Below are 9,254 nucleotides of genomic sequence, written 5' to 3'. Positions count from 1 at the left end.
TTGAGAACAGTGCCCTCTGACCCTATTCTGAAAAAGAAAAATCATAGCAATGAAAATCACTACTATGTGACAAATTGCTGCCATTTCATCATGATCAGCATCTCTTGAACATTCAGTTATATTCCAACTGATGAAAATATGGTATCTTGCTCCTGGGAACTTGAGCCATCTTGGGAATAGGTCATGAAAAGAGACCTACATCATCCTTGTTTGCATTTAACAATGCTAATATTTCATCGATGCTCAGTCAGATCAGCAAACCCCATTCTACTTGTGATTTCGTCCTCAGACCACAGTCTCAGAGGCAGAGCTCATCTGTTTCTTGCTCATTGTTCAATGTCACAAATTATTACGCTGAGGGCTGTTACAACTGTTCTATCTCCATTTAATAGTCTCAAAGCTGCCAGTAAGCAGCTCTTCTGAGAATTTGGAACTCACTCTTTGGCTACCTGTGCACCCCTCCTCCCGCCTCCCGCCACCCCCCCGACATATCCTGTCTAGAAGGGAAGGTGTCCATCAACACTTACCTTTCAGTCTTTTGGTATAACTTACTTCAGATTATCTTATTTTGAGCTCTCTGCTAATGAGCTCTTAGAACCATTGAATAGAAAGCTGTATAAGTGATCTCTAAGGATTTTTTCTACCTGTACCCATATTGGTAAGTGGAAGGTAAGTTAAGCAAGTTATACTAACTAGGACAAGAGTTTAGGTAAGAGCTGAGCTGTTCTTACCTGCCATCTTTAAAGCCAGATGCAGTTGGTGGATTTCACATTTCCAAACATTTGGTGCTGTCTTCTTCTCCAAGCCCATCTGAAGGCATATTCCATAACACATGGAAGTCTGGCCTCTGGGTTGCTGATTTTGTCCACCCTGACCCAAGCAGGTACTCCACTTTACAATTATGAAATGGTTAAATAGCACTTTGCAGGTCTTTCAGATTCAGCTTTCCTGATTTGGACACTGACCTATGTGAAAGGAATACAGAGCCCCAAAATGCACTCTTGAGGGGAAAAAAAGAGCCTTTTAAGTCAAAGCTCATCTGTGAGAATAAAACCAGCCAAGGAGGAATGACTAAAGGTACAAAAGGCAAGGTCTTTCCATGTGTCCGTGGACCAGGCCTGCTGGTTCCCTTCCAAGCAACCAAGCAAGTCTGAGGAATCACATAAAGTGGCCTGAAAAATGAATCACAAATATAAAAATTGAGTTTACAACAGGTGCAAATGATCTGAGATTTGCCACTATGATTTAGAAATAAAGAAAGTCCCTCTGAGCTTGGAGAGGAGTGGGCTTAACAAGTTGCAGGCCTGAGAAAGAAGAGGCCCTTTTTGCTTCCCCTGGGCTCGGTAAGCAAGAACAAAACATGATTTGTTCCAGTCTTAACTGCAAAAGATTGGTATCTGTATCTGGGCAAAGTCCCTTTACAGCCACTCCAGGCGGCCCATCCCCCTCATGTCCTACAGCTCCTGCCTACAGGTGCCAGACACTGAGGAGACACCAGGGGGCACAGGAGCCAGACTGGTACACTGAGCCTCATGGAAGGGGCTGATGCACGTGGCTACCACCACCATGACAGGGACAGTTACAAACATAAAGGATCCGGGATGGGACTCTGTGGGCCCAGGCATAGGGTTCAGAGTGTAGTGTGAGTTAGAATAGGTAACGCAACAGAACATAACACAGATTACAGAGGGTTTTTAATTTTATATTTATTTAATAATGTGGCTTTAAAAAACACAAAAGGCCTTCTTTCTACCTTGACCTCTCCCAAATTTAAGATACTGAGATAGGAACAAGTGGCCCTCCTACTGCTTTTACCCATGTTCAGGACACATCATAGAATCTGGACAGAAAAAAGAATTCAGGACACATGATAAAACCCTTGCTATAAATATACATTTGACATTTGATTTTCCTGATGTTTATAGGAAAACTGCAGGGTCACAGGAAGAACTGATTCAATGGCCTTACTGGCAGCAGGGCACCAAAATTTAAAGCAGTCTGGGGAATTGGATGTCATTGGCATCCTTATTCTGTTTGCTCACACTATAAGCTAATCACTTAAAATATTAAAGTAGAGAATGTACAGATGCACAAGTGTAAAGATTTAAGGTGATTTTTATTTGAGGGATTTTTCCTTTTATTTATTAAATATTCAGAACATTGATTTTAAGCAATTGGTGATCTAATTTTGCACAGTAAATGAGCACAAACTTTAGAATCAGACAGCCTGGGTTTCGGGTTTGAGCTCAGCCAATTATTAACTGCGACCTTTGGCTCCCCTCCCTAACTTTCCCCACCGCCCTAGCTTGATGACCCTCACCACCTTTTCCAGGGACCCTGAGATCACCTCCTCCAAGACTCCCTCCTCCCTCCTAACATCAGCACTGGTAACTGCAGGCAGTAAAGAAACATGGGTTATGAAATAATGTGTGTGTGGTCTAATTCTATCTGTATAGAATGGTATATAGGACTGTGAATATATTTATGGATGTATACAGAAAACCCACACACAGAATAAACCTAACAATTTTGAAAGTGGTTCTCTAACATGTTCTCTAGTCTTTATATTTTAGAAACTATTGAGAATTAGGAAAATATTATTTTACAATCTGAAGATAATTAAAACTACTTTTAAAAAAGAAAAAATAAGGAAGAAAGCTTTCAGTGACATTATACTGCAAATAGGAAAAAGACCAAACTGGAATTTAAGGTCCTCCAGTCATGACCCCAGACTTTTTCAATATTATCTTCTCCTGTATTTCTGACATGTAACCTAAACCGAATGCTAGGCACTGTTTACCCTGAATTCACAGCCCAACTTCCAAGCTCAGTCTATTTCATAGCCTGTGTTTTGACAACTTCCCAGGGGCCTATACCTGCCGGTAAGCACACAAAGCATTCATTTCTTACGGATATGTAACAAAATTGTAAGCAGTAAGCTCCTCAAAGGCAGGTGTGTCTTCTTCCCAGAATACCTGGCTCACTTCCCTTCATCCAAAAATAGCCAATAGACGTTGGCTAATGAAGTGGAGAGGATGATACACCTGGGGCAGTTGCAGAAGACTTTTAGGGGTGGGATTTGAGCTGGGTTAAAAAGAGGTAATATTTAGACAGAAAAGACAGCTGATTACACTTACCATTGGATTCTTTCAAAGGCTTTATCATTCTTAGATTGCTTAATACTACAGAGAACATTGATCCTAAAAGTTATCTTTTAAATGGGAGATATATCTTCTTATTTTGCACTTCTATTCTTAACCTAAAAGAATACAATATTTACAATTAAAAACTAGTTAAAAAAGAAAGTGTCATCAGACTGAGAAGTGACTGGTGGTTACCGTCGAGGAGGGGTTGGAGTGGGTGAGTGAGGAGGGTGAGGGGCATAAAGGGGCACAAAAATTCTCAATGATATAAGTTGCTCACGGGGTGTTAGTACATCACGGAGAAATATAGCCATTGGATCTGTAACATCTTCCTAATGTTGACAGATGGTAACTGCACTAGTTGGGGTGAGGACTTAATAATATGGGTAACTGTTGAACCACTGTGTTAAAAGCAATATAAGATTGCATATCAGGAACCCTCCTACACTGTTGGTGGAAATATAAATTGGTGCAACCCCTGCGGAAGGCAGTATGGAGGTTCCTCAAAAAACTAAAAATAGAAATGCCATTTGATCCAGTAACTCCACTTCCAGGAATTTAGCCAAAGAAAACAAAATCCCTGATTCGAAAAGATGTATGCACCCCTATGTTTATCACTGCACAATTTGTAATAGTCAAGGTATGGAAGCACTATAAGTGTCCATCAACAATGAAATATTATTCAGCCATAAAAGAAAATAAATCCTGCCATTTGCAACAATATGGATTGATCTGAAGAGTATTATGCTCAGTGAAATAAGCCAGGCAGAGACAGACAAGTACCATATGATGTCACTTATTTGTGGAATAAAAACAAAGTAAAACAGAAGGAACAAAAAGTAGACTCATAGACACTGAGAAGTGACTAGTGGTCACCAAGGAGGAGGGGTTGGGGTGGATGCGGGGAGAGGGGGGATAAAGTGCCACAATAATTCACAATCACAATATAAGGTGGTCATGGGATTGTAGTACAGAATGGAGAATATAGTCAATGATTCCGTAACACCTTTCTACATGATAGATAGTAACTGCACTGGAGGGAGTAAGGATTAAATAATATGGGTAACTATTGAACCACTGTGTTGTACATTTGAAACCAATGTAAGCTGTATATTAATGATAGTTCAATAAAAAAAGATTGTATATCAACTATATTTCAATTTTAAAAAAAGAGTCATCGGAAAAGAAAATTAAAAGACAAATGACAAACTGGAAAAGTATTTACAATGTGTATAATAAAGGGTTAATTAATAATTGCATATCAACAACAAAATATTAGTAAATGGGTAAAGGGTGAAAAAACCCATTCACGAAAAGAAAAAATCCAAGTAGACAATGAATAAGAGGGAAAGAAGCTTAACTTGATTTGTAACAAAATAAATGGGAATTAGAGCTATATACAATTATTTTGTGTTTCAAAGTGAGAAAAGGTACTACTCAATGCCAGTGAGCAAAAGATCAGGCACCTTCATGGGGCTGTAACTTTTCTGGAAAACAATTCAGTAATAAGTTTCAAGAGTTTTAAAAATAATTAATTCCCTTTGACCTGTAATTCTACCCATAGGAATTAATCAGAAATATGCACAAAGTTTTATATACAAGCAGCACCATTCATAAGATTAAAAACTAGAAACAAGACTATCAACTATAAGAACAAAATTAAGGTATAATGCCACATTTATTTGATGCAAGCTCTAATAATTATATATTTTTAGAGAATAGTTGCTGTCATTGGGGAAAATGCTTATAATATAATATAAAGCTGGAGAAAATAAGAAGATGCATTCTGGAAACAGGACTGAAAATAAAAACTGCCTCTGAGGAAAGCGAGATCTTTCACATTTTACTGTTCGTTTTTTCTTTTCAATAAGTAATAACAATAGTAGTGACTATACTACTAATAGTAATTTGAATGTTTACTGTGGGTCAAGCATTGTGCTAAGTGTTTTGTGTTTGTTTTCCCACTGAATCTCACAACAATCTGATTAGGTAAGTACTGTTATTATCATCCCCCTTTTATAGATCAGGAAACTGAGGCACAGAGAGTCAAACAAGTAGCTCAAAGCTAGGATTCAAGTGTAGAATTTTGACTGCAGAGTCTTTGTCTCTTTAAAGACACGGGGTGCCTCTGTTTATATATTTGTAGTATTGTGTCTCTAAATTAAGAAATTGACCCCACCTCAGCTCTGGCCGTTCCTTCAGGTGTAAAAGCTTCTCCCACCCAGCTATCTAACTCCCTGATCTCTTCAAGCCCTTGCTTAACTGCGACCTTCACAATGAACAAAGGGTTCAAAATTGCAACCCGCTTCTCCTCTTTTACTCTGCTTTATTTTTTTCCATAGTATTTATCTAGCACATTACACAGTTTTCAGATTCGCCGCATTATTTCTGCTCCCCCTTCCATGTGAACTCCACTAGGTCAGGGGTTTTTATCTGTCTTGCTAACTGTTGTATCATATCCTGAAAAGGTACTGGCACAAAACCAGATGCTCAACAAGTATTGGTGGATTAAATAAGTTTTTAAAACAGTGTAATTCCAACTTTGCTTTCTTTCTTTACATTATAAGCATGTATATTCATGTATGGTGGGAGAGAAGAAAAAAATTCAAAATGGTAGTGGTGATTTCAAGTGATATGTTTCCTTTATTATCGTTTTTGTTTCCCTGTGGCTCTATTCCTAAAATTCGATGTTAAAATGCATTATTTTAATCATGAAAAAATTGCTTTTTAAGTCTCTCCTAAACCTCGGGTAGCATGCGTTGCCAAGCACAGCTAATTATCTTTGCGTTTCAAACAGAAAAACGGCTTCATACAATTTGCAGCAATCGATCACTGCAAAGGTATTGATATGAATGGTCCTGAAGTAAATGATTGCTTTTAAATACTCGCCCGGTATATTGTGGTTAAATATTCCTTCAAGGAATAAAAGTCCTTGCCTCGCCTGTTGACTGCGCATCCCGGAGAAACACACCCACCCACCTAGCAACAGGGAGCAGAGCTGAAGCACAGCGCTGCGCCTTCAATTCCCGGGTTTGGGGGAGGGCGGTGGAGAGAATTTCCGCTCCCCCCACTCCCTCCGCAGCCCTGGTGGCAGTTGTCACCTTAAGGCAAGCACCGCGCTCGGGGGATGGAGCCCGGCGCCCACTGGACAGAATAAAGAGGCAGAGACCTACCCCGAAGCCTGGGGGCCCAGAGGGGAGGCGGGGGTGGGCGCGCGCCACCGCCCCCAGCGCCTTTCTCCAGGAGACACCCGGACTCCGCGGCGCGGGCGCGACCAAGGTCCAGCATCGGGGACACGCCCGTCCGGCCCCGGTGAGCCTGGCCCAGGCTGATGCGACTTCCGGAATCCTGCTCCGGCGCCGCGACGCCCACCTGGCCCAGCAGCCGGGACCCGAGGGCCGGTGGGAGGCGACGGCCCCGGCTCCCCCGCACGGCGCGCGCTGACCATGGCCCTGGCCGCGGCCGTGGCCGCTGCGGCGGCCGGGGTGAGCCAGGCGGTGGTGCTGGGCTTCCTGCAGGAGCACGGCGGAAAGGTGCACAACTCGGGGCTGCTGAGCCGCTTCAAGCCGCTGCTGGATGCGGGCGACCCTCGCGGCCGCGCCGCCCGCAGGGACAGCTTCAAGCAGTTTGTCAACGACGTGGCCGTGGTGAGGGAGTTCGACGGTGTTAAGTTCGTGGTGCTGCGTTAGAAGCCGCGGCCCCGCGAGGGTCCAGAACCCCTGCCCTCCTGCGTCCCCAGCACCTCCGCGTCCGCAGCCGCGCCGTCGAAGCTCGCTTCTTCCTCACCGGGGGAGGCCGCTGCCGCAGAGGCTCCAGCACTGGCCTCGGCACAGCGGTCCGTGGAGCCACCCGAGGACCCAGCCCTGCCATCGCAGTCACCGGACGCCCGCCGGCCTCTGGCCTCCGAGCCCGCTCAGCCGACGGTGGCGCTGTTGTCTGGCGCAGCACAGCAGTCAGGGGGTCCCTCGGGCGCTCGGATTCCAGCATTTGAGCTAGTCCAGCCCTCTGAGGAACTCCCTGCAGATGTGTCCCCACCGTCTAGGGCACTGTCGGCAGCGGCCTTGTCCCACACGGAGGCGTCAGACCCGGAACTTGGGTCTGGGGAGACAAAAGGGACTCCACCACCCCGTCCGCTCGCGCCGCCGAAGCCCTGCATGCTGCCCGCGCGCTGCGTCCCGGGCCGCGCCGCGCTCCGGATCCGGGCGGAGGAGCAGGGCCTGCGCCGGCAGCTGTCGGAGGAGCCGAGCCCGCGGAGCTCCCCGCTGCTGCTTCGGAGGCTCTCTGTAGAGGAGTCCGGCCTGGGCATTGGCCTCGGTGCGGGCCGCTCCCCGCACCTGAGGCGCCTGTCGCGCGCCGGCCCGCGCCTGCTGAGCCCCGACACGGAGGAAGTACCCGCTGCGCCGCCGCCGTCCCCCGTGCCCATAGAGACGGCCGAGCACGAGTGGCTGGTGCGGGCGGCCGGTGGCCGCTGGACTTACAGCTGCACGGGTTGCTGCTGCGCGACAGCGGTCTGGCGGCCAAGCGCGACTTCATGTCTGGCTTCACGGCCCTGCATTGGGCCGCCAAGAGCGGCGACCGCGAGATGGCGCTGCAGCTGGTGGAGGTCGCGCGGCGTGGGGGCGCGCCAATCGACGTGAACGCGCGTTCACACGGCGGCTACACGCCACTGCACCTGGCGGCACTGCACGGCCACGAGAACGCCTAGGTGCGCAGGTGCACGTGCGTGATCACAGTGGGCGGCGCGCCTACTACTACCTGCGGACCGGCGCCTCGTATGTGCTGCGTTGTCTACTCGGCGTCCCTGGTTTGCGAGACTTCACCGAACCCGACGCCACTGCTGGACGTAGTGGCAGTCTTGCGGCGTGGCGTCCAGTGCAGGTGGCAGCCACCATCCTCAGTTCCACCACCAGCGTGTTTCTGGGTGTCCTGGCCGACGACCTGATGCTTCAGGACCTGGCTCGAGGCCTCAGGAAGTCGGGCTCCCTCAGCAAGTTCTTGGGTGCCTCACCCATAGCTCCTCATAAAAAGTCAAAGACTCGCAGTGGCTTGCCGGCCTTTTCAGAAATCTCTCGTCGACCCACTGCGGGGCCCCTTGCCGGTCTAATGCCCAGCCTGCCCCCCACAGCCTGACGGTCCCTGGGGCTACTGCTTGGTAGATCTAACCGGGCCTGCCCCTCATGATCTAAGCCTGCCCAAGCCGGCGCCCCAACCACGTGTGGCTCTATCCTATTTCCAGCCTTGTCCACTGCAGCCTGTTTTACCCAGGTGGGCCTATGCTTCTAGCTTCTGTGTGAAGCTTGCCCTCCTCTCTCCAGAGATGAGATCCAAGATCTCAGGGAGAGGTTCACTATGAAGAATTCCAGAAATCAGGCTTGAACTCTGAAGGCTTGGCATTTAGGATGAAAGGTTAAGGGGCCCCTGAGTGAGTTCACCAACCAAGGCCTCTGCCTCTAAAACACTCCCAAGCCAGAATTCCAGCAAGGGTCTTCTGAAATGTTGAATGATGTTGGATTTTCAGCTTTAAGATATGTAATGGTGTTTGTAATTTGATGCTTTCATCCAGTTTTTCAATTGAAATGAGGTAAAACAATTTTCATAATAACCTTTTGAAATTATATTTTTCCACTGTTAAGAAAAATGCTAAGAAATTTTCAATCTTTTGTTAAATATTTTGGAATTCTATTTTAAAGAAATAGATGATCAAGATCTAAAGGTATTTGGTCCCAATCAACAAAACCCTTAGATGTTTATCTACCTCATTTTAGGCAATCAAGGCTCTCGATAGGGAGTCTTGAACACAGAATGTGACCATTGGGAACGTACTTAATTTCAGTTGTACTGTGAATGCTAAATTGTAGGAAACAAGTACATCTTGGGAGTACGGTGATTTAACAAGGAAAGAAAAAGGGACATTTTGGCAAATACTTTTAATTTGTGGTTGTCTTTACAGTGAAATATAAATGTATCTTTGGCACTCGTGGATGGCTACTTTGATTTGGCATGAATATTTTGATTTTTTTAAAGTTTGATTTATTTGTGAATTGCACCATTGTGCCATGTTTCTGAATCTGTGGTTTTCAAATCAGGCTGAGCCTTTCAGTGCATTAGGTG

General features: G+C 46.0%; 1 pseudogene; it reads left to right on the top strand.

Annotated features, from left to right (window-relative positions):
• The first annotated feature begins 5,426 nt into the window (after positions 1-5,426).
• Positions 5,427-8,273, top strand: LOC140846299 (ankyrin repeat domain-containing protein SOWAHA-like; annotated as a pseudogene).
• The last annotated feature ends 981 nt before the right edge of the window (positions 8,274-9,254 follow it).

The sequence above is a fragment of the Manis javanica genome, chromosome 14 (assembly GCF_040802235.1).
Source record: "Manis javanica isolate MJ-LG chromosome 14, MJ_LKY, whole genome shotgun sequence".
NCBI lineage: Eukaryota > Metazoa > Chordata > Mammalia > Pholidota > Manidae > Manis > Manis javanica.
This window is presented reverse-complemented; position numbering and strand designations above follow the sequence as displayed.